Raw genomic sequence first — 27203 nt, forward strand, 5'->3', positions numbered from 1 at the left:
GGTTTTTTTTTTAAGTGCATTTCGTGCAAGGCCTGTAATTCAGCCCTTTCAGAGAAAATAGATTTTAAATCTCATTCAACTGGGAAATGTTTTAAAATGAATACATTCGCAACATGTACAACTAGTTTTGTTGTTTATCTATTGGAGTGCCCGTGTGGCCTCCAATATGTAGGAAAAACAATCAGACCCCTAAAAGTCCGTATCCTTGAGTACCTTGGGAACATTAGGAAGAAAATAACAACTCATAGTGTGCCAAAACACTTTCTAAGAGTACATGATGCGAATCCAGCCGGATTAAAATATAGGGCCATTGAAAGCGTTGAACCACATTGGAGGGGGGGGGGGGCAGAGACAGAAAACTTATCCAAAGAGAAAGCTTTTGGATCTTCAAATTGAAGACACTCGATCCTCACGGCCTGAATATCGATATAGATATTGCCGCTTTTTTATGATTTTTTATCTCCACCTCATTCTGTACGGAAGATCTTGTCATGTTGCATATTTTATAATATTTTATAATATTTATAATATATTTTTTAATATTTTTTACTTTTAATAGATTTTAATTAGTATGTTTTTTAAAGTATATATTGTTTAACTGTCTGATATGGACAAATTCTTTGGCATATGGTGGTTTTTGTACTGTTGCCCCTCCTCCTGGTTTTCCCTGTATGGGATTTTTTTCTGCCCCACTTATGGCCTTCAATCATTAGGTGTGTTTATTTAGTTTTTTTCTATGTATTTATTTTTTCATTTTTTCATTTTATCTAGGTGTCATGCATATACAGTAGGAGGAGTTTTTTGATATGTTATTAAAGTTATTTATTTTTGATTTGTACCTCTTTCCCTATGTTATATGATGATGTATCTTATTGCATTATTGTGTCTAAGTGCATTACGAGAGAAGCTCGCGGATTGGACGGTTGGGGCTCCTTGAGACTGACAGCCAATACCAGGTGATCTTACCCTCCTGACGAAGCTGTATGTGAAATGCGGAAATTGCCACACACAGAGAGAAGACCACCCTGCCGTATTGGCTGTTGCAGCATCTGAGGACGATAGCGGTCACGTGTAGCTCTCGTCTGGAGGGATTGAACCCGGAAGTACTGTGACGCGCCGACCGGAGGATTCGCCGAGCGCAGCGTTAACCCCGGTCCTGCGATATCACACTTTGGCATAATCCCTCTGCCAGAACGCTGCCTGCCCATTACATGCCTTATTACAAGGCTTTCTTGTAAGTGTCCACTGCCTACCGCTGCTGCGGTTCTTTTATATTCAATATATCATCCGTTTGAACCTTGAACTGTTTCTTTTGCTTTATATAGATAGATTTGTCTTGAAGCAAATCTTTACTCTGTGATTGCCTTGTGTTACACACCATTATTTGAGTAAGCCACGGGTCCTGTTGATCCGTTTTTCCCCACAGAGATGCACTATTTTTTGTATGTTATGTTTTATTTTTCATGTTGCCACTGGTGAATCTCGCTCCCTGACTCTTCCCACCTATTCTTCAAAACTGCATGTTATTAATTGCAGATCATTGCCCTGCCCGAAGCCTTAGACCCAACTCAGGCCTACTCCTCTTCCCTCCCATCCCCTCATGGGTGGGAGGAAGAGACTCCTCTCTTCTCTTATAACTCCACCCTCTCTCAGAACTGGACTGAACTCTCAATTTGGGAGAATGTCAGGATTTATAATCATTGGGGAGTGTCTGTAACTCTGACTCATAACAAGCCAGATCTGGATACTGATATGCCCTCGCATACAGGGTGTGTTCCAATCAATATCCACCTCTCAGATTGACATCCTCAGAAGTTGCTAGGCCCGCCCTTGGATACTAATTACATCATCCAAAGCTGTAACACACACACAGGCCTGCAGAAGGAATTAACCTTTCCACTGCCTGCACTAACAAGACTGAAACTGGAAAGGCCCAGCAAAAAGAAGTAGCTGCCGGGAGTCTAGGCTATATTCTCCTCCTGGTGAAAACTCCAACATCCCTGCTTGGACTGCCGTGGGCTTAACACCACCCACTACGCAAATCCCTGGATATTGGCAAAAAATGGCATGAACGCAATAACCATTTGCATATACATGTGATACATCTGCATAACATAACATAACAGTGATAAGATAGTACCATTGCTTTAACATGGTAAAAGCTACCTTTAGTAGTAGTGCGCTGGATCAGGCTTCAGCACCATATTGCCCTGACTATCAGGCACTCTTATAGAATAACAACTTTTATTCCCAGACGCAGAGACGTATTCTACCCTGTACATGTGAATACTACGCCCAAATTTCCAATCCCTTAGCAACCTCTGTATCTCAGCTTGTTCTGCAGCCTTGCGCTGACCCTCCTCCCCTTGTGGTGATACCCTTACTATTGGTGTGACAGGCTGGGCAGATATAACAACACCATTACTTATGGGAACATCAGGCATTATTGGTGACAAGGCCAGATGGGTCTTAGTGTTAACACTAGGGTGGACAGCATCAGGGGGTACTGGAACAGGGTATGGCGGAACGGGCACATTATAGTCATGTGAGCGGGAGACTAAAGAGACCTCCCGGAGCAGAGCCATAACAGTGTCCACAGTCCCGGCAAGGCTCTGTAGGCCAGAGCCCCTGGCAGCATTGGATTCAGCCGCAACGGCGGCTGCAGCATCATGGGAGCCCCGTTCTTCTTCTCTCCCCCAGCACTGCAGGGAAAAGGAGTCCGCTGACAGTACTCAACAGGGAGGTAGCAGCAGCTGTTATGCCCATCCGGCCGGACGGCTTTGCGGCCTTCTCTTCTCCCGGTGGTGGAGCTGTAAGTGACGTCACATCGCGGACATCAGGATTGGTGCCAGCCTCAGGAACAGGCACCGGTAGGATGAGCGCCAACTCGGGAGCGTTGGAGGCCCCGACCGGTACCTCAGAGGTTGTAGCTCCCTTGTTGTCAGCGTTAATCTGTCGGGGGTCACCGGCAATGATTACCGGAACATGCAGCTCTGCAGCATACTCAGGTACGGTGGAGGTAATGGCAGGGACCTCAGTGATGTCATCAGCCTCCGCAGGATCTCCCCTCCCAGAGCAAATTACCGAGCAGCATTAGAGGACTGAGAACTGAACAACGAAACAGTAATTCCTCAAGGTGGTTCTCGGTCACTGGCAGGTAGGACATCACCAGATGTAGGGAGCATGGCTGGAAATAGGGCACTTTGCACATAGCACACTGAGCTGATGCCTGCAGTTCTTCTCCTGTGGCTCCACATACTGCACATACCCCCAGCATCTGGTATGTCCCATCTTCATTAGTGACCACCGCTACTCCGCCAGGCAAGCGGTAAGCATTATCCATATCCTCCAGAATAATCTGCATTGTAGAGCAGGTAAGGCAGCTTGCAGACACAACCAGCAGTTATGAGAGTGAGATAGTATCTGGCTCCTCACATCCTGTTGCTCCTTTAGGGCACACCCAGCTCCTCCCCCTGGTGGATAGAATAGCCCAATCAGGAGCAAGAAAGGAGGAGTGGTTTGGGCAGTTTACACTGTTTTTGCAAACTGTGAACCAGCAAAAGCTTGCAACTGGATGCAACTTTTGCAGAAAAGCACATGGATTTCCGGAAAGAGGCAATTTTGAGTACAGTGGGGGCTTTGCACTAAGCTCAATGGGTTTGCGTTCTGATGTTACAAAAAAGCACGTCCTTTAAAAAGTGAGGCCGGGGACGCGATTCACTAAGGCCTTGAACCCATTTTTTAACGTACCTGCTCAAGAAAGCTCAAAACACCCACAGCGTAAGTGTTGCTTTTTTCCCCCCTGCTAGCATTCTTAACCTTTACGTATGCTAGCTGATAGGAAAAAAAGCCGCTTGTAACATTTGCATGGAGATTCTGTATCTCCATGCAAAACTGTTACAGGCGATCGTACACTAAATAAATACATTTTAATAATAGTGTACATGAGCAGGGGGTCTCAGGACATGAACCGCATTGGTTTCAGGTCCGAGGACCCCCTACTTCAGGAGATATAGGCCCCGTTATGGGGTGCCGGTATCCCCTGCACTTTAAAGCTCCCGCGTCACGTGACCGGGACATTTAATTTCTGCAGGGGATACCGGCACCCCATAAAGGGGCTTGTATCTGCTTAAGTAGGGGGTCCTCGAGGCTGAAACTAATGCGGTTCAGCTCAGGAGACCCCCTGCACATCTACACTAGTATTAAAACACACATAACAATAAACAATAATTCCTTACCGTAGCGGCTATCCGCTATGGTAATGAAGCTGCATTAATGTAAATGAACCGCATTGATTTCTGCCTCAGAGACCCCCTGCTTCCCGAGTTACAGGCCCCGGTATGGGGCATTGGGTGCCAGTGTCGCCGCCATCTTTATAGTGTCCAAGACGTGACGTGGGCTCTATAAAGATGGCGGCAACACTGGCACCGATGCCCCAAACCGGGGCCTGTAACTCGGGAAGCAGGGGGTCGCAGAGGCAGAAATCAATGTGGTTCAGCTCAGGGGACCCCCTGTTCCCGCACACTATTAATAAAAATACATTAAAGCAGCTTCATTACCTTAGCGGCTATCCGCTAAGGCAATAAAAGGGTTAAGACACATTAGCATGTTAATTGGGGATAATTGCCCCCAATAAACATAGCAATATACAACACACATCCCCCCCGCTCCCTAACACATACAGTACTGTAATGGTCCAAAAAACTATTATCCACATATGGATAATAATGCATTTGCCCATTTTAAATACATATAAATTACAATAAATACAGTCAATATATATTACATTTACCTTTTAAAGGCACCCACGATGAAGGTCATCTTCATCCTCATCTTCATCCTGCCCATGCCCCCTCCGATGCTGCAAAACATACACAAGAATAAAAACAATCAATGTAATGTCCCCTAACCCCTTAATCACCTTAGCGGTTATTAACCACTACAGTCATTAAGGGGTTAACCCACCCTCACCCACCACTCGGGAGGCCTACATACCCTCCCCCACTACCCCCCCACCCCGTGAGGCCTAACCACCCTCACTCACTACCCAGCCGGGAGGCCTGCCCACATACCCTTGGGGCCAATACCCCGTTCCCCCACCCCAGAACCCACAATAAAAACAATACACTGCCCCACAATAAACATCATTATATTTATTAAATAGATAACCCACCCCCTGTGACCCCCCCATAAATACATGATTTATTATTTTACATACAGGGTTCATACCCCAGGCCCACGGGAGTCCCCGGTGGGCCTGACGGGTCACCTCACAGACCTAGAGGTGACCAGCATCATGTTTCACACAGGGTCTGGAGGCCTGTTGATGGTTTCCGCCAGGCGCCATGGTCCACCAGGTGGTCTCCGCAAGTCACCGTGGGCCACAATGGGGTCTCCACGGTAGGCCCGCGGATGTCTGGGGGGCTCTGGGTCAGACCCACAGGTGTCTGAGGGGCCTCGGATGGTTCCCATTGGGGTCTGGGGACCCACGGGTGGTCCCTATGGGTCCGCGGTGCCCCCACAGATGTGGGGCCACCGGTTCTTCCCCGCTGGTGTCCCCCGTGGACCCGGAAGCCTGGTACCCGTGAGAAGCCCGAGGATACCTCAGGTGGTTTCCGGAGGTCTCTCGCAGACCAAAAGGAAACAACCCTGTATGTAAAAAAAATAAACCGGACCTATACATTAAATACATCAATCCTCCCCCCCCCCCAACACATACAGTACAATAATGTGCAAAATAACTATTATCCAGATATGGATAATAGATTATTTGCCCATTATTAAATACATAAAACATGCATAAATCAAAACATGAATTCTTAATCTTAAAATCACCATCATTGCATGTTACACTAAATCCAGCAGCAATTGTAAATATAAACCAACAAACCAGCAGCTACACAAATGTATATGAAATGTCACACAATTGCATTGAGTGTGTACATGGTGCAATTAATCTGTGCATCATGTAACACTATGCAAAATATATGTAACAATAAAATACACTATGAAAAATGCCACCAATGCCACCACCAATGCCATCATGAAAATCAAAGAGAAACAAAGCAACATCAATACAATTACCATCAATCAATTAATCCATTTCCTAAACCAATTACAATACAATACAAATCAATTATACAATTCCTTATTCAATTCCTAAAGCCAAACCATTGCCAAAAGAATTCTAATTGAAAGTAACCATCATCATTTTAATCTAACTACCAGAAAGAAGCCATTAAAAATAACATGTAACTAAATACAAATTACATTACTCACACGCCTATGACGTCACATTTTGGTCAAATGTTTCCCACGGTCCTGATTGGGCCGTGAAAAACATGTGATTTGTAAAAAAAAAAAAAAATGATGATGTCATTTAAAGGCAATGATGCCAGCCAATCAGAATGGCTGATTTTCAATTGCCTTTAAGATGACACCATCAAAACAAAGATGGCCGGCGACACATGGCATGGTAGCCAATCAGAGCTTGGGAACTCCATCCCAATTCTGATTGGCTGAAGCAAAGCCTCTGTCACATGGTCTACTTCAGCCAATCAGAGTTGGGATGGAGTTCCCACACCCTGATTGGCTACCGTACCATGAGTCGCCGGCCATCTTTGTTTTGATGATGTCATCTTAAAGGCAATTGAAACTCAGCCATTCTGATTGGCTGGCATCATTGCCTTTACATGACGTCATAATTTTTTTTTTTTTACAAATCACATGTTTTTCACGGCCCAATCAGGACTGTGGGAAACATTTGACCAAAATGTGACATCATAGGCCTATAAAAGCCTATGTCGCCTCATTTTGAAGCCAGACGCTGAGGAGGGAACACCTCTCCTCCTAAGAAGAAAAGAAGGGCAAGGCAGAAGAAGATGGAAGAAGACGGAAGAAGACGGAGAAGACCCCAAAGAAGAAAAGAAGACCCCAAGACTGACGGGAAGGATTACAAATAGAAGAAAGAAGACACCATTATGGATTGTAAGGGTTTATTTTTTTATGGTTACCTGTGGATTGGTTCCTGTGCTTCCGGTCGCCTGGATTTCGGTGAGTGGGCATCTAATGGTAAGTAAACAAAAGAAAAGTGTATTATTTTTACTTTTACAGGTTTTCTTTTGATTTTTGATTCATGTCTTTTATTTTTTTAGTCCCATTTAATGCCCATGAATGTATCTATGTACCTATGGCTATACATACATTCACGGACACTGAATGGGTGTATTCTATGTGATTTTTGGATGTAAATGCATTGTTTTTTATGCTCTATTATTGTGACGGTAGCTTTGAGACAGGCTATTAATAATACACAACAAATATAACTGGGTTGAACTGGACGAGGCTCAGATATGATAAAATGTCATTTATTCCTTGAAAAAGGTGAACACATGAGATTATACAAATAACAGACAAAATATGGACACTCACTTAAGATGGAAATGATGAAACAGTCATAATTCTGGACTGGCAGTTCATACAGCAATCTTCAAAAATCACCAAGTCACGAAAGACATGAAGGACAATAGCCATAGGCTGAGCTTGGTTCTTATACAATTATTTCCCATTGAACACAACCTAAACCCAGCCCATCTCATAAATCAGTGGTGATGTTGACAGTTTTCCTCAGAGTAAAACTCCTCCCACCCAAGGACGTTTAAAAACTGCTTTTCCTATCTAAATAACTTCATAACTTCAGTTTAGAAGTATTTACTGGCACGCGAGACATATTAATACATTCCGGCACGCATGACGCTCCCAATAAGACTAAATATTACTGTGTAATATTAAAATTAAGAGAGATATTAATATCTGTCTCTTAGTACTAGCTAGACATCTTGTGTCTGTAATCCTTATGTGCGAATCAGTCCCACAAATACACATATGTAGTTTTTAGCACGTTCAGCCGAGGACATCTCATAATATTCTTATATTTAATAAGGTCACTCATTCTGATATCTCCTTGGGTAACCGCACCCCTGGCCCCCATCAAGGAATCCTTTGAAGCTGGGCTGTGTGTAGTGAACATTTCTCACCGGTGCTATATTTCACATCCAATGCCCCAGTCTGGGTCCTAGCAGTCTCTACCAGCAATATGTGTTAACATACACCAAATCCCCTATGTACTTTTCACACCCAACTTCAATCAAGCCTGTTGAAGCCCAGATATTTCTGAAAAGACCCCACACAATTGTATTTTCCTAAACTGTAGCTCATAAACCCCTTAAGCCTCCCGCATCAATCCCAGTGTATGTGTTGGTGCAACACTGGAACAGAAACAATACATTTTTACAGGGGAATATACATTAGGGTGCTGAAGCAAGGTAAAAACACATTACTGGACCCCAGTCCAGTTAACCCTTGCTTCCCAGGTGAGAGTAGAGGGTGGCCAAATGGGGTGTAACCCCTTTAATCCCAGGCCAAATCCCCTCTCTCTTGACAATTATTGCCCCTGTATGTTATGTATATCTATATGGATAGACATACAGGGATAATAATTGATTGTTTTGCTAATGTTTATGTTCTTTTCATGTATGGCTAATGTATTTATCAGCTTTATTTAGACATTGGTGTGAACAATGTAATTTGTATTTAGTTACACATTATTTTTAATGGCTTCTTTCTGGTAGTTAGATTAGAATGATGGTGGTTACTTTCAATTAGAATACTTTTGGCAATGGGTTGGCTTTAGGAATTGAATAGGGAATTGTATAATTGATTTGTATTGTAATTGGTTTAGGAAATGGATTAATTGATTAATGGTAATTGTATTGATGTTGCTTAGTTTCTCTTTGATTTTCATGATGGCATTGGTGGTTAGGGGACATTGTTCATAGTGTATTTTATTGTTACATATATTTTGCATAGTGTTACATGATGCACAGATTAATTGCACCATGTACACACTCAATGCAATTGTGTGACATTTCATATACATTTGTGTAGCTGCTGGTTTGTTGGTTTATATTTACAATTGCTGCTGGATTTAGTGTAACATGCAATGTGGTGATTTTAAGATTAAGAATTCATGTTTTGATTTATGCATGTTTTATGTATTTAATAATGGGCAAATAATCTATTATCCATATCTGGATAATAGTTATTTTGCACATTATTGTACTGTATGTGTTGGGGGGGGGGGGGAGGATTGATGTATTTAATGTATAGGTCAGGTTTATTTTTTTTAAATACAGGGTTGGTTCATTTTGGTTTGCGGGGGACCTCTGGAGACCATCTGTGGTATCCTCAGGCTTCTCACGGGTACCAGGCTTCCGGGTCCACGGGGGACACCTGCGGGGAAGAACCGGTGGCCCCACATCTGTGGGGGCACCGCAGACCTGTAGGGATCACCCGTGGGTCCCCAGACCCCCGTGGGAACCACCCGAGGCACGTCAGACACCTGTGGATCTGACCTGGGGCCCCACAGACATCCGTGGGCCTACCGTGGAGACCCCATTGTGTCCCACGGTGACCCGCGGAGACCACCTGGTGGACCATGGCACCTGGCAGGAACCATCAACAGGCCTCAAGACCCTGTGTGAAACATGATGCTGGTCACCTCTAGGTCTGAGAGGTGACCCATCAGGCCCACCGGGGACTCCCGTGGGCCTGGGGTATTAAACCTGTATGTAAAATAATAAATCATGTACTTATGGGGAGGGGGGGTTACAAGGGGTGGGTTTATTTAATATATATAATGATGTTTATTGTGGGGCAGTGTATTGTTTTTATTGTGGGTACTGAGGGTGGGGGAACGGGGGATTGGCCCCAAGGGTATGTGGGTAGACCTCCCGGCTGGGTAGTGGGTGAGGGTGGTTAGGCCTCACGGGGTAAGGGAGTAGTGGGGGAGGGTATGTAAGCCTCCAGAGTGGTGGGTGAGGGTGGGTTAATCCCTTAATGACGGTAGCGTTTAATAACCGCTATGGTGATTAAGGGGTTAGGGGACATTACATTGGATGTATTTATTCTTGTGTATGTTTTGCAGCATCGGAGGGGGCATGGGCAGGATGAAGATGAGGATGAAGACGGCCTTCATCGTGGGTGCCTGTAAAAAGTAAGTGTAATATGTTTTTACTGTATTTATTGAAAGTTATATGTATTTAAAATGTGCAAATGCATTATTATCCATATGTGGATAATTGTAATTTTGCCCATTACTGTATTGTATGTGTTAGGGGGTTGTATTTAGTTATAAATATTGTTTATTATTTTTGGAGGCGCAACATTGGTACCGCAGGCCCTTGGGGACCCCGGGACGGCTGCGGGGACCCCGGACCCCCGCAGGGACCCCCGCACTCCCGCGGGGACCCCCGCTTGGTGAGCCGGGGATCCCCGGCTCCCCGCAGGGTCAGCCGGGGACACCCGCGGGGACCCCCGCTTGATGAGCCGGGACCCCCGGATCCCCGCGTAGTCAGCCGGGGACACCTGCACGACCCCCGGGCTTCCTCGGGGACCCCCGCCAGCCTGTTGTATGGGTTTTGCGCATGCAAAAATGTAAAGCAATAATTGTCCAGCTTTTTTTGCGTCTACCTTGAGCTGACTTTTTCTGTTGAACGCAACTTTCGCGTACGCTAAGGTTGCGTTGCTCTGTGCATCCCACTTAAGGGCAGAATTTAATGCAAACAGGGTAACGAACGAGCAGAGTTGGAAAAAAATTCATGAAAAAAGTCAGTTTTAGAGTGCAAAGTGCCTGTTTGCGTTGCTTAGTGCATCGTGTTCAGTGCAAAATCACGTTCTAAGAGCACTTTGCGCTCTAAAAGTGACTTAACGGAGCTTAGTGCATGACCCCCAATCAGTCCATGCTGTCCCCAGTTCTTTGGAACCGCGATTTTGAAAGCACAAAGTCCAGGACCATGTGGTCTCCTTCAGAGCAAAACCACCATCTTTTGAGGACTTGTGAACACGTGTGACCCCTTTTCTTCAGTAAGAAGCCACACAAAATAAAGCACAATTTCTCTCTTTTCTCTGAGTAATACGCACCCTGGTATAGCTTTAGGGAACGCCTCACTAACAGAAATGCAATAGTCTCTTTATTGCTGAGTACACAGGGGTCTCTGATGCCACCTCAGAGGCCCTGTCCCGTTGCTGCTAGTCTTCGTTGTGGTATACAGAAGGGTCACCACTCCTCCCTGGTGTAGCCTCAGGTAGTCGCCCCAACTTCAGTGCCAGAAATGGTCTGCAGGCTCCCTGGTGTTGCCGCAGGAACCTGATCCCCATTCTCTCCTTGATATCCTGATAGGCAGGGTACCCACTCCTCCCTGGTGAAGCCTCAGGTAGTCGCCCCAAATCCTATTTGTGACCTATTGGGTATACACACTCCCTGGCACATGGCCTCCAGGGGGTCACCCCACAGAGTAGCAAGTCCATATGAGGGTGTCCACACTCCCTGGCATACTGACCAGGAGGTCGCCCCAACATAGAAATGTCTTTATTCTGGGTAACCCCCTCCCTGGGGAAGCTTCAGGGAGAGACCCCCGTGTCTTCTCTTCAGCTGGAGAGCATGTCTGCTGCTGCCTATGCTGCACAACGAAGTCCAAACTGCTGCATTGTCTGCTGTCTGCTTAAACCTTGTCCTGTTGTTAAAACTTGTCCTGTCCTGGGAGCAGTTCTTTTGCATCTCAGCAGTGCCTCCAAATGTAGCCCATCTACCCCTACCTAGTGAGATTAGGGTAGGTATGCTTTTTCTGGCTACGCTGTGTGGTGGTGCATACTGTACCTGTTGGTAACAGGAGGGCTGAGTGCTCCGTAGTGGTTTGGGGAGAAGCAGGAAAGGGGGGACAGGTTACCTTGTTCTAAGTAGGTGCAGCGCCTCCAGCCAGCAGGGATCCTCTGTGGTTGTTCAGGGGATGAGCCCCTACTGACTTTCCTCATACAACAGAGACAGTTACAGACAGCATTTTCTTTTCAAATGTTTATTGTAGGAAGGTGATCACAACAGAAAGGCAGACATTCTTCATAACTGCATGTTATTAATTGCAGATCATTGCCCTGCCCCAAGCCTTAGACCCAACTCAGGCCTACTCCTCTTCCCTCCCATCCCCTCATGGGTGGGAGGAAGAGACTCCTCTCTTCTTCTATAACTCCACCCTCTCTCAGAACTGGACTGAACTCTCAATTTGGGAGAATGTCAGGATTTATAATCTTTGGGGAGTGTCTGTAACTCTGACTCATAACAAGCCAGATCTGGATACTGATATGCCCTTGCATACAGGGTGTGTTCCAATCAATATCCACCCCTCAGATTGACATCCTCAGAAGTTGCTAGGCCCGCCCTTGGATACTAATTACATCATCCAAAGCTGTAGCACACACACAGGCCTACAGAAGGAATTAACATTTCCACTCCCTGCACTAACAAGACTGACACTGGAAAGGCCCAGCAAAAAGAAGTAGCTGCCGGGAGGCTAGGCTATATTCTCCTCCTGGTGAAAACTCCAACATCCCTGCTTGGACTGCAGTGGGTTTAACACCACCCACTACGCAAATCCCTGGAAATTGGCATAACATGGCATGAACGCAATAACCATTTACATATACATGTGATAGATCTGCATAACATAACATAACAGTGATAAGATAATACCATTGCTATAACATGGTAAAAGCTACCTTTAGTAGTAGTGTGCTAGATCAGGTTTCAGCACCATATTGCCCTGACTATCAGGCAATCTTATAGAATAACATCATTTATTCCCAGACGCAGAGACGTATTCTACCCTGTTCTTGTGAATACTACGCCCCACTTTCCAATCCCTTAGCAACCTCTGTATCTCAGCTTGTTCTGCAGCTTTGCGCTGACCCTCCTCCCCTTGTGGTGATACCCTTACCATTGGTGTGACAATCAGGGCAGATATAACAACACCATTACTCATGGCAACATCAGGCATTATTGGTGACAAGGCCAGATGTGTCATAGTGTTAACGCTAGGGTGGACAGCATCAGGGGGTACTGGAACATATATGTATGTCAATATCATCATCATCTTCAGCCCTTGTCGATCTACTGCAGGAAAAAGACCTCCTCCCTGATCTTTGAGTTACTGTCGTTACAAGCATATTTTGAAAAGTACGGAAGCACAGGTGTCAGTGTAGTACATGTAACACATTCCCTCCCCCCCCCAATCGCAGATAGGGACCATGTGGGGAAATCTACATGTATTACCAGGTGTGGTGCAATACTGGTCAGTCTCACAGGAGGCCTGAGCCTCCACTGATGGGAACCTGGGGTGTATCCTGGAATGATACTCATAATATTACAGCGCCTCCACCTGTGCAGGATCCTAAAGTATAGAATAACCCCTGACACAGGATCCACATACAGTAACCACATACACCAGAGTATATATATAACAGTTTACTATATGCAGCAGAATTGTACTGTATGTGTTGGGGGGGGGGGGAGGATTGATGTATTTAATGTATAGGTCAGGTTTATTTTTTTTAAATACAGGGTTGGTTCATTTTGGTTTGCGGGGGACCTCTGGAGACCATCTGTGGTATCCTCAGGCTTCTCACGGGTACCAGGCTTCCGGGTCCACGGGGGACACCTGCGGGGAAGAACCGGTGGCCCCACATCTGTGGGGGCACCGCAGACCTGTAGGGATCACCCGTGGGTCCCCAGACCCCCGTGGGAACCACCCGAGGCACGTCAGACACCTGTGGATCTGACCTGGGGCCCCACAGACATCCGTGGGCCTACCGTGGAGACCCCATTGTGTCCCACGGTGACCCGCGGAGACCACCTGGTGGACCATGGCACCTGGCAGGAACCATCAACAGGCCTCAAGACCCTGTGTGAAACATGATGCTGGTCACCTCTAGGTCTGAGAGGTGACCCATCAGGCCCACCGGGGACTCCCGTGGGCCTGGGGTATTAAACCTGTATGTAAAATAATAAATCATGTACTTATGGGGAGGGGGGGTTACAAGGGGTGGGTTTATTTAATATATATAATGATGTTTATTGTGGGGCAGTGTATTGTTTTTATTGTGGGTACTGAGGGTGGGGGAACGGGGGATTGGCCCCAAGGGTATGTGGGTAGGCCTCCCGGCTGGGTAGTGGGTGAGGGTGGTTAGGCCTCACGGGGTAAGGGAGTAGTGGGGGAGGGTATGTAAGCCTCCAGAGTGGTGGGTGAGGGTGGGTTAATCCCTTAATGACGGTAGCGTTTAATAACCGCTATGGTGATTAAGGGGTTAGGGGACATTACATTGGATGTATTTATTCTTGTGTATGTTTTGCAGCATCGGAGGGGGCATGGGCAGGATGAAGATGAGGATGAAGACGGCCTTCATCGTGGGTGCCTGTAAAAAGTAAGTGTAATATGTTTTTACTGTATTTATTGAAAGTTATATGTATTTAAAATGTGCAAATGCATTATTATCCATATGTGGATAATTGTAATTTTGCCCATTACTGTATTGTATGTGTTAGGGGGTTGTATTTAGTTATAAATATTGTTTATTATTTTTGGAGGCGCAACATTGGTACCGCAGGCCCTTGGGGACCCCGGGACGGCTGCGGGGACCCCGGACCCCCGCAGGGACCCCCGCACTCCCGCGGGGACCCCCGCTTGGTGAGCCGGGGATCCCCGGCTCCCCGCAGGGTCAGCCGGGGACACCCGCGGGGACCCCCGCTTGATGAGCCGGGACCCCCGGATCCCCGCGTAGTCAGCCGGGGACACCTGCACGACCCCCGGGCTTCCTCGGGGACCCCCGCCAGCCTGTTGTATGGGTTTTGCGCATGCAAAAATGTAAAGCAATAATTGTCCAGCTTTTTTTGCGTCTACCTTGAGCTGACTTTTTCTGTTGAACGCAACTTTCGCGTACGCTAAGGTTGCGTTGCTCTGTGCATCCCACTTAAGGGCAGAATTTAATGCAAACAGGGTAACGAACGAGCAGAGTTGGAAAAAAATTCATGAAAAAAGTCAGTTTTAGAGTGCAAAGTGCCTGTTTGCGTTGCTTAGTGCATCGTGTTCAGTGCAAAATCACGTTCTAAGAGCACTTTGCGCTCTAAAAGTGACTTAACGGAGCTTAGTGCATGACCCCCAATCAGTCCATGCTGTCCCCAGTTCTTTGGAACCGCGATTTTGAAAGCACAAAGTCCAGGACCATGTGGTCTCCTTCAGAGCAAAACCACCATCTTTTGAGGACTTGTGAACACGTGTGACCCCTTTTCTTCAGTAAGAAGCCACACAAAATAAAGCACAATTTCTCTCTTTTCTCTGAGTAATACGCACCCTGGTATAGCTTTAGGGAACGCCTCACTAACAGAAATGCAATAGTCTCTTTATTGCTGAGTACACAGGGGTCTCTGATGCCACCTCAGAGGCCCTGTCCCGTTGCTGCTAGTCTTCGTTGTGGTATACAGAAGGGTCACCACTCCTCCCTGGTGTAGCCTCAGGTAGTCGCCCCAACTTCAGTGCCAGAAATGGTCTGCAGGCTCCCTGGTGTTGCCGCAGGAACCTGATCCCCATTCTCTCCTTGATATCCTGATAGGCAGGGTACCCACTCCTCCCTGGTGAAGCCTCAGGTAGTCGCCCCAAATCCTATTTGTGACCTATTGGGTATACACACTCCCTGGCACATGGCCTCCAGGGGGTCACCCCACAGAGTAGCAAGTCCATATGAGGGTGTCCACACTCCCTGGCATACTGACCAGGAGGTCGCCCCAACATAGAAATGTCTTTATTCTGGGTAACCCCCTCCCTGGGGAAGCTTCAGGGAGAGACCCCCGTGTCTTCTCTTCAGCTGGAGAGCATGTCTGCTGCTGCCTATGCTGCACAACGAAGTCCAAACTGCTGCATTGTCTGCTGTCTGCTTAAACCTTGTCCTGTTGTTAAAACTTGTCCTGTCCTGGGAGCAGTTCTTTTGCATCTCAGCAGTGCCTCCAAATGTAGCCCATCTACCCCTACCTAGTGAGATTAGGGTAGGTATGCTTTTTCTGGCTACGCTGTGTGGTGGTGCATACTGTACCTGTTGGTAACAGGAGGGCTGAGTGCTCCGTAGTGGTTTGGGGAGAAGCAGGAAAGGGGGGACAGGTTACCTTGTTCTAAGTAGGTGCAGCGCCTCCAGCCAGCAGGGATCCTCTGTGGTTGTTCAGGGGATGAGCCCCTACTGACTTTCCTCATACAACAGAGACAGTTACAGACAGCATTTTCTTTTCAAATGTTTATTGTAGGAAGGTGATCACAACAGAAAGGCAGACATTCTTCATAACTGCATGTTATTAATTGCAGATCATTGCCCTGCCCCAAGCCTTAGACCCAACTCAGGCCTACTCCTCTTCCCTCCCATCCCCTCATGGGTGGGAGGAAGAGACTCCTCTCTTCTTCTATAACTCCACCCTCTCTCAGAACTGGACTGAACTCTCAATTTGGGAGAATGTCAGGATTTATAATCTTTGGGGAGTGTCTGTAACTCTGACTCATAACAAGCCAGATCTGGATACTGATATGCCCTTGCATACAGGGTGTGTTCCAATCAATATCCACCCCTCAGATTGACATCCTCAGAAGTTGCTAGGCCCGCCCTTGGATACTAATTACATCATCCAAAGCTGTAGCACACACACAGGCCTACAGAAGGAATTAACATTTCCACTCCCTGCACTAACAAGACTGACACTGGAAAGGCCCAGCAAAAAGAAGTAGCTGCCGGGAGGCTAGGCTATATTCTCCTCCTGGTGAAAACTCCAACATCCCTGCTTGGACTGCAGTGGGTTTAACACCACCCACTACGCAAATCCCTGGAAATTGGCATAACATGGCATGAACGCAATAACCATTTACATATACATGTGATAGATCTGCATAACATAACATAACAGTGATAAGATAATACCATTGCTATAACATGGTAAAAGCTACCTTTAGTAGTAGTGTGCTAGATCAGGTTTCAGCACCATATTGCCCTGACTATCAGGCAATCTTATAGAATAACATCATTTATTCCCAGACGCAGAGACGTATTCTACCCTGTTCTTGTGAATACTACGCCCCACTTTCCAATCCCTTAGCAACCTCTGTATCTCAGCTTGTTCTGCAGCTTTGCGCTGACCCTCCTCCCCTTGTGGTGATACCCTTACCATTGGTGTGACAATCAGGGCAGATATAACAACACCATTACTCATGGCAACATCAGGCATTATTGGTGACAAGGCCAGATGTGTCATAGTGTTAACGCTAGGGTGGACAGCATCAGGGGGTACTGGAACATATATGTATGTCAATATCATCATCATCTTCAGCCCTTGTCGATCTACTGCAGGAAAAAGACCTCCTCCCTGATCTTTGAGTTACTGTCGTTACAAGCATATTTTGAAAAGTACGGAAGCACAGGTGTCAGTGTAGTACATGTAACACATTCCCTCCCCCCCCCAATCGCAGATAGGGACCATGTGGGGAAATCTACATGTATTACCAGGTGTGGTGCAATACTGGTCAGTCTCACAGGAGGCCTGAGCCTCCACTGATGGGAACCTGGGGTGTATCCTGGAATGATACTCATAATATTACAGCGCCTCCACCTGTGCAGGATCCTAAAGTATAGAATAACCCCTGACACAGGATCCACATACAGTAACCACATACACCAGAGTATATATATAACAGTTTACTATATGCAGCAGAATTGTACTGTATGTGTTGGGGGGGGGGGGAGGATTGATGTATTTAATGTATAGGTCAGGTTTATTTTTTTTAAATACAGGGTTGGTTCATTTTGGTTTGCGGGGGACCTCTGGAGACCATCTGTGGTATCCTCAGGCTTCTCACGGGTACCAGGCTTCCGGGTCCACGGGGGACACCTGCGGGGAAGAACCGGTGGCCCCACATCTGTGGGGGCACCGCAGACCTGTAGGGATCACCCGTGGGTCCCCAGACCCCCGTGGGAACCACCCGAGGCACGTCAGACACCTGTGGATCTGACCTGGGGCCCCACAGACATCCGTGGGCCTACCGTGGAGACCCCATTGTGTCCCACGGTGACCCGCGGAGACCACCTGGTGGACCATGGCACCTGGCAGGAACCATCAACAGGCCTCAAGACCCTGTGTGAAACATGATGCTGGTCACCTCTAGGTCTGAGAGGTGACCCATCAGGCCCACCGGGGACTCCCGTGGGCCTGGGGTATTAAACCTGTATGTAAAATAATAAATCATGTACTTATGGGGAGGGGGGGTTACAAGGGGTGGGTTTATTTAATATATATAATGATGTTTATTGTGGGGCAGTGTATTGTTTTTATTGTGGGTACTGAGGGTGGGGGAACGGGGGATTGGCCCCAAGGGTATGTGGGTAGGCCTCCCGGCTGGGTAGTGGGTGAGGGTGGTTAGGCCTCACGGGGTAAGGGAGTAGTGGGGGAGGGTATGTAAGCCTCCAGAGTGGTGGGTGAGGGTGGGTTAATCCCTTAATGACGGTAGCGTTTAATAACCGCTATGGTGATTAAGGGGTTAGGGGACATTACATTGGATGTATTTATTCTTGTGTATGTTTTGCAGCATCGGAGGGGGCATGGGCAGGATGAAGATGAGGATGAAGACGGCCTTCATCGTGGGTGCCTGTAAAAAGTAAGTGTAATATGTTTTTACTGTATTTATTGAAAGTTATATGTATTTAAAATGTGCAAATGCATTATTATCCATATGTGGATAATTGTAATTTTGCCCATTACTGTATTGTATGTGTTAGGGGGTTGTATTTAGTTATAAATATTGTTTATTATTTTTGGAGGCGCAACATTGGTACCGCAGGCCCTTGGGGACCCCGGGACGGCTGCGGGGACCCCGGACCCCCGCAGGGACCCCCGCACTCCCGCGGGGACCCCCGCTTGGTGAGCCGGGGATCCCCGGCTCCCCGCAGGGTCAGCCGGGGACACCCGCGGGGACCCCCGCTTGATGAGCCGGGACCCCCGGATCCCCGCGTAGTCAGCCGGGGACACCTGCACGACCCCCGGGCTTCCTCGGGGACCCCCGCCAGCCTGTTGTATGGGTTTTGCGCATGCAAAAATGTAAAGCAATAATTGTCCAGCTTTTTTTGCGTCTACCTTGAGCTGACTTTTTCTGTTGAACGCAACTTTCGCGTACGCTAAGGTTGCGTTGCTCTGTGCATCCCACTTAAGGGCAGAATTTAATGCAAACAGGGTAACGAACGAGCAGAGTTGGAAAAAAATTCATGAAAAAAGTCAGTTTTAGAGTGCAAAGTGCCTGTTTGCGTTGCTTAGTGCATCGTGTTCAGTGCAAAATCACGTTCTAAGAGCACTTTGCGCTCTAAAAGTGACTTAACGGAGCTTAGTGCATGACCCCCAATCAGTCCATGCTGTCCCCAGTTCTTTGGAACCGCGATTTTGAAAGCACAAAGTCCAGGACCATGTGGTCTCCTTCAGAGCAAAACCACCATCTTTTGAGGACTTGTGAACACGTGTGACCCCTTTTCTTCAGTAAGAAGCCACACAAAATAAAGCACAATTTCTCTCTTTTCTCTGAGTAATACGCACCCTGGTATAGCTTTAGGGAACGCCTCACTAACAGAAATGCAATAGTCTCTTTATTGCTGAGTACACAGGGGTCTCTGATGCCACCTCAGAGGCCCTGTCCCGTTGCTGCTAGTCTTCGTTGTGGTATACAGAAGGGTCACCACTCCTCCCTGGTGTAGCCTCAGGTAGTCGCCCCAACTTCAGTGCCAGAAATGGTCTGCAGGCTCCCTGGTGTTGCCGCAGGAACCTGATCCCCATTCTCTCCTTGATATCCTGATAGGCAGGGTACCCACTCCTCCCTGGTGAAGCCTCAGGTAGTCGCCCCAAATCCTATTTGTGACCTATTGGGTATACACACTCCCTGGCACATGGCCTCCAGGGGGTCACCCCACAGAGTAGCAAGTCCATATGAGGGTGTCCACACTCCCTGGCATACTGACCAGGAGGTCGCCCCAACATAGAAATGTCTTTATTCTGGGTAACCCCCTCCCTGGGGAAGCTTCAGGGAGAGACCCCCGTGTCTTCTCTTCAGCTGGAGAGCATGTCTGCTGCTGCCTATGCTGCACAACGAAGTCCAAACTGCTGCATTGTCTGCTGTCTGCTTAAACCTTGTCCTGTTGTTAAAACTTGTCCTGTCCTGGGAGCAGTTCTTTTGCATCTCAGCAGTGCCTCCAAATGTAGCCCATCTACCCCTACCTAGTGAGATTAGGGTAGGTATGCTTTTTCTGGCTACGCTGTGTGGTGGTGCATACTGTACCTGTTGGTAACAGGAGGGCTGAGTGCTCCGTAGTGGTTTGGGGAGAAGCAGGAAAGGGGGGACAGGTTACCTTGTTCTCAGTAGGTGCAGCGCCTCCAGCCAGCAGGGATCCTCTGTGGTTGTTCAGGGGATGAGCCCCTACTGACTTTCCTCATACAACAGAGACAGTTACAGACAGCATTTTCTTTTCAAATGTTTATTGTAGGAAGGTGATCACAACAGAAAGGCAGACATTCTTCATAACTGCATGTTATTAATTGCAGATCATTGCCCTGCCCCAAGCCTTAGACCCAACTCAGGCCTACTCCTCTTCCCTCCCATCCCCTCATGGGTGGGAGGAAGAGACTCCTCTCTTCTTCTATAACTCCACCCTCTCTCAGAACTGGACTGAACTCTCAATTTGGGAGAATGTCAGGATTTATAATCTTTGGGGAGTGTCTGTAACTCTGACTCATAACAAGCCAGATCTGGATACTGATATGCCCTTGCATACAGGGTGTGTTCCAATCAATATCCACCCCTCAGATTGACATCCTCAGAAGTTGCTAGGCCCGCCCTTGGATACTAATTACATCATCCAAAGCTGTAGCACACACACAGGCCTACAGAAGGAATTAACATTTCCACTCCCTGCACTAACAAGACTGACACTGGAAAGGCCCAGCAAAAAGAAGTAGCTGCCGGGAGGCTAGGCTATATTCTCCTCCTGGTGAAAACTCCAACATCCCTGCTTGGACTGCAGTGGGTTTAACACCACCCACTACGCAAATCCCTGGAAATTGGCATGAACGCAATAACCATTTACATATACATGTGATAGATCTGCATAACATAACATAACAGTGATAAGATAATACCATTGCTATAACATGGTAAAAGCTACCTTTAGTAGTAGTGTGCTAGATCAGGTTTCAGCACCATATTGCCCTGACTATCAGGCAATCTTATAGAATAACATCATTTATTCCCAGACGCAGAGACGTATTCTACCCTGTTCTTGTGAATACTACGCCCCACTTTCCAATCCCTTAGCAACCTCTGTATCTCAGCTTGTTCTGCAGCTTTGCGCTGACCCTCCTCCCCTTGTGGTGATACCCTTACCATTGGTGTGACAATCAGGGCAGATATAACAACACCATTACTCATGGCAACATCAGGCATTATTGGTGACAAGGCCAGATGTGTCATAGTGTTAACGCTAGGGTGGACAGCATCAGGGGGTACTGGAACATATATGTATGTCAATATCATCATCATCTTCAGCCCTTGTCGATCTACTGCAGGAAAAAGACCTCCTCCCTGATCTTTGAGTTACTGTCGTTACAAGCATATTTTGAAAAGTACGGAAGCACAGGTGTCAGTGTAGTACATGTAACACATTCCCTCCCCCCCCCAATCGCAGATAGGGACCATGTGGGGAAATCTACATGTATTACCAGGTGTGGTGCAATACTGGTCAGTCTCACAGGAGGCCTGAGCCTCCACTGATGGGAACCTGGGGTGTATCCTGGAATGATACTCATAATATTACAGCGCCTCCACCTGTGCAGGATCCTAAAGTATAGAATAACCCCTGACACAGGATCCACATACAGTAACCACATACACCAGAGTATATATATAACAGTTTACTATATGCAGCAGAATAACATATCACAATATAACATCAACAGCTTGAGTGTCACCCTGTAACACTGGCCTCACACCAACCCCACACCATATACCTAAGTGTCCCAAGATTCCCAAGAGTCCCACAACCCCACCCAAGTATTTGACAGCGCTGCCCACTAGATGAGGTGTATTGTTGGTGTACTTGGTTACTGATACCTGCCCGGGGATCCTGCACCCGGGTACAGCAGAATAGCTACATCCAGCGCCGAAGCCTCAGCGATGGCTTCCTCCTCCTGGTGAGATAGTCTCCCTCTGAGCAATCTCACCATACAGATAATGTAGTCTATCTTTAGTGAGGTAGGTCTGGTCCCAGACCACACTTGTCAGGGTCTCACAGCACTGCAGCTGTGTCCCTGAACTTAACACACTACTAAGGGGCAAGGTCGCTAACTGAAGGGGCCTTCCCTACAACAGCCACAATCTGAAATGTGTAGGGGTCTAGCTGGGGCTTAGGGGGTCTATGGCCTAGTGCAGGGGCTACTTGCCTCCCTGCACCTACACCCTCCCCTGTCTGTGTCCCAGCTCCTACTGACTTCCTCTTCCCTGCGCTCAAAATGTATCCTTCTGCAGCAGGAGAATCTAGCTCTTCCATTGGCTCCCTGGCATCACGTGGTTAGCAGCCCCAGTGGCTACTGGGTGTTGTAGTTTCCCATAGAGCCTTCAAACATTTGGGGCCACGTGTGCGATCTGCACTGAGCATGCGCGAGCTTGCAATGCCGCTGCTGCTCTTCTCTGTGCAAGCGCAACTTTAGGAGGTCCCTGCCTTACGGATAGCCACCTCTGCCATATCTTCCTCTCTGTAATGGCCGCCGAGTCACGTCTGCTCCTGCTCGAGCCTATCCCCAATCGCAACATGCCGCCAGACACCTTCTGCGCAGGCGCGACAATCCGCACATGCGTGGACATGAAAAACATGGCAGCGTTCTGTGACTGAGGCCGCTGGGAGCCCCCAGTGAAGCGATCGCCCCCACAGCTCCCCAGCACAGCGTGGGGGTTCCCACAGCAGCCATCAGGTAAGGGCCAGGGGAACCCGGCTACATACAGTACATGTATAAAAAAAAATAGAAACATATGTGCAATAAGTATTGAAATTTGTAAGTGAAGTAATCCATGTTTCTATTTTTATATATATATATACTACAATGACACCTGCGCTCCCCTACTTTTAAGAATATCCTTCTACAAAGTGAACTCCACGGATCATTCATTAAGGTTTTTTTGAGCAGCACCTTTATATACTTTTGTTTTTACACTATTTGCACAATTAGTGCATATAAATACTATTATTACTATTATTATTATTACTATTATTATTATTACTATTATTATTATTATTATTATTAACTGATTGTATATTTTGTATTTTTCACACTATATTCACTTTATTGCACTAATTTGCACACATTATTGTGATTTTTACTGGAGCGCCCTTTTCTTTCTTTGTTGTTTGCACTGATAACACAAAGAAAAGTGCTTAGGCGCTACGTGCAATAAAATAAAATACTAACAATAATAACACAATGTGTACAGGGCAGCCAGGAACACTAGCAGAACAAGACCAGAGAGAACACAAAGAACATATACAGACCAGCGCCCAAAAAGAGTCCAAAGTCCCTAATAGTGTCCAAACAGATGGAAGGGAAGATAATCCAAATGCTCCAATCACTGTAAAATCTCCAATCCGGGGGTCCGTGACATAGGGACAGAAACAAAGAAAAATAATAGTGTAATACGTAATGTTAAAATGGGACAAACAACATGAAACACTTAACAGAAGACAAACATGAAACAATCAAGCTGAAAGAAAAATAACTATTTAATAAAAACAGAGCCTGTTGCAGAGGGTCATCAAGGGGTTAAAACCCAAAACCCTACTTACAGCAGGACTGGAATAACAAGCATATGTAGACAAGTGGGGCAGATGCCTGCAGCAGTTTGGGTCCTCAGGGGCTCCCTGTGTAGTGTCTTTCCTTCTAGCTACAAAACACACTCCAAGATGGCTGCCGAGTAAGGGAACTCCACCCTCCTGCTTGCCAGCACTGCAGCTTTAATGATGCTGCTTCCTGCTTCACTTGACTGACACTTCTCACTTCTCACTTCTCACAACCAGTGTAACTCCAAGGCACCGTCGTTACTCATGTTATTCCAGTCCTGCTGTAAGTAGGGTTTTGGGTTTTAACCAGTTGATGACCCTTTGCAACAGGCTCTGTTTTTATTAAATAGTTATTTTTCTTTCAGCTTGATTGTTTCATGTTTGTCTTCTGTTAAGTGTTTCATGTTGTTTGTCCCATTTTAACATTACGTATTACACTATTATTTTTCTTTGTTTCTGTCCCTATGTCACGGACCCCCGGATTGGAGATTTTACAGTGATTGGAGCATTTGGATATCTTCCCTTCCATCTGTTTGGACTCTATTAGGGACTTTGGACTCTTTTGGGGCGCTGGTCTGTATATGTTCCTTGTTGTTTGCACTGTCATTACAAGCCTCTTCCTCGACGTTTGTGATGGTGAGGGGTACCCAGGCCAATAATAAATTGTATTATGCCAGACTGGGTGCCCCTGAGCCATATTGGGGAGTTTAAAGTGTCAGCTCTGCAACCCAGTTATGGCATGTGCACTGTACTTTAATAAAGATGATTGTGTGTGTTTTACTGTTCTAGGAGTGCCAACCAGCGGAGATTCACAGGGCATGAGTTTCAGGGATGATTTTACGGTAAAATGTTGTCAGGGTGTGTTTAGGTAGTAGGGGGCCAGACTTGCTTGTTACCCTGAAACATGTACCCAGGAATCCTACCAGAGTCCTGGAGACATGAAGACACAGGCCACCGGTCAAAATCCTCCCTTGGAAGCAGTTAGCAGCTCATTGCCAGATCTCCCTGCTTCGGCACAGACCAGAACAGTAAGACCGGGCAAGGGGAAATAACATCCCAGCGCCCCCCGGTATATGCCCAAAGCCCCAGAACCCAGTGTAGGGGTTCGGAGTCTCTCCCACCAGGTATAAGGTGGCAAGAGTAAAAATGTTTTTAAGTTCAGCGCTTAAAGTATAAAAGTGGTTGTGTCCTAACTTTTGTTAGGAAGCTCCTAGCGCTCTGAGACTTGCTGTGCGCATAGTTCAGATAGGAACATGTAAAACAACCATAGCGTAATTTTTATAACTTTTTATAAAAATTGATGACTGAAAGTCCCCCTCAAATAGTGTATTTAACATGATAGGCACATTTGGGCTTTCATTCAGACCACCGGGGACAGGTAAATACTCATTTATTGTAGCATCCCCACTTAGTATGCGTGTAGTGACTCACTGTAAATGAGCTGAGGATGTGCAGCTCCGGACTTCTAAGGCATCCCGCTGGCTTGATGCCACAATTTCTGTAAAAGTCTGGAGTTGAAAGGGCTCAGTGTCCCCAAGGTGTTAGTTGGGCAGGGTTTCCTCAAGTACCCCCATTCTAGTGTAAAGTCCAGGCAGTTTGGCAAATGGTGGCCAGCACAGACTTACTGTAGCCAGGTAGAAGGGTTGGGTCTTACATGCTAAGAAGCAAAGGTGTTACGTTTGCGCATGTCCTTAGCAGAATGATAAGCCCCCTCTGCCAGGTTTCTAAAGTATTGGCAACTCCAGGATAGGTGGGAAAAATTATTCCCACAGAGAGATTGGCTGCACTTGTTAGGTATATGGTTATGATACTTATGAGAATTCCTGCAGTCCATTAGGAATCAGATCCATCCAATATTCTTAAGATTCATCAAAGTCTTTGTAAGATACCAAGATTCCAAGTGCCATCACCGTGGTGACAGAATGAAGGATGCTGCTTCATCGGAGTACACAGCGGTGGCAACTTGACCTGCTGACCGAGGACAGTTCCAAACCATTTCACTAGCAACTCCCGCTCCTGGGAAATTGCTCCTAAAGACTTTATTTTTCAACATTTAATTCTGGAAACAAATTATTTTGTTTGCCCCTTTCCCAGTAAGTGTATTTTGAGTGTAATTGTGGAACATTGAGTGTATGTCATTTCGTGGAATAAATTACTATTTATTTTACCTCCTTGCTTTGCTCAATCATATGATCCAGGGTATAAATGTGTTAAGAGACCTGGTCTCCCGTGACAACTTTGCTCTAACAAATTTCCTTATTTCATCCGTCCATCTCCCACCCATTGTCTTGGTCTTTTCACATCCCTTTCGAATCCAGTTGAGTATCATCTTTGTCCAACAATGGTAATTTCTTCTTGCAATATGTATGACCATTGCCATTTACATTTCTTCACCCTTGTGGAGATGTCACAGAATTTTGTTTTCCTTCGGACCCATTCATTCTTTTTCCTATCTCTTCCCAACATTCACCTCTGCGACATAATGGAAAATTAATTTTAAATATTGTATTGTTTTTTTCCAAATGCACGCCATCCCATCTTTATTGTCCAATTGATTTTATTTGAAAGATTACCATCAATTGATACATGGTGGCCAAGGTACAAATTGTCTTTGACTTCTTCCAGTTCTTTTCCTTTTATTTTGATCTTAGTAGAGGACACATTTGATACAAGTGAATTTGTACAAAATAAATGTGGTTGTTTAAGTTGTGATGCTAAAAGTTTTTTCTTAACAACTTTAATAACTTGCAAAATATGCAACACAACTCCACAAAAAAAAAAATCTATGTTCGGCAAATCTTATTTAAATTAGTTTTAATCCGTAAAATATCCAATTTGTTTCATAACAAAAATATTAAAAATCATTAAACATGAAAGTGTCTAGATTATTCTTTTATTACCTATTTCTCAATTCCTCATCCCAAATAGTCGGAGTATGAATTCTAGTTGCACACAATACTGCATGGGTGGACAAACTGTGAGTATGTTTGCTGTTGATATATTTGTTTTTTTTTTATTCAGAATTCAAAGCATATAATATCAAGAAAAAATAGATTTGTACTTACATAGTCTTTATTGTCATCTAGGTTGATCTTCTGATGTAAATGTATGGTTACGGTTAAAGAATACAAGAGAGCAGTACTTATTATATTAGAGCAGTTTAATGAAAATGGCATTTTAAAGCTCTTTTAATATAAATCCAAACCCTTAGGACATACATAAAAAACATTAAACGTGACTACATAAAGGTTGAAAAATGAATTAACTTTTGCTGAACTTGATTGGCAACAAATCCAGAAGGGAGAAGGGGGAAAAAAGACAGTTAATCTGCAGAAACATATGTCTTCCCCCCCCCCCCCCCAAAATAAAAAAATAAATTATATATATATATATATATATATATATATATATATATTTGTAGTCCTGTTTCC

General features: G+C 46.0%; 1 long non-coding RNA gene across 1 annotated transcript; it reads right to left on the reverse strand.

The window, feature by feature from the left end:
- Positions 1–3269: 3269 nt before the first annotated feature.
- LOC142491083 (uncharacterized) lies at positions 3270–23809 on the reverse strand. The gene is made up of 4 exons (XR_012800271.1): positions 23779–23809; positions 7014–7065; positions 4793–4861; positions 3270–3473 (listed from the first exon to the last, which is right to left on the reverse strand). It is a non-coding gene; the product is annotated as an uncharacterized LOC142491083 (long non-coding RNA).
- Positions 23810–27203: the final 3394 nt, after the last annotated feature.

Source organism: Ascaphus truei, chromosome 3 (assembly GCF_040206685.1).
Source record: "Ascaphus truei isolate aAscTru1 chromosome 3, aAscTru1.hap1, whole genome shotgun sequence".
Taxonomy (NCBI): Eukaryota; Metazoa; Chordata; class Amphibia; order Anura; family Ascaphidae; genus Ascaphus; species Ascaphus truei.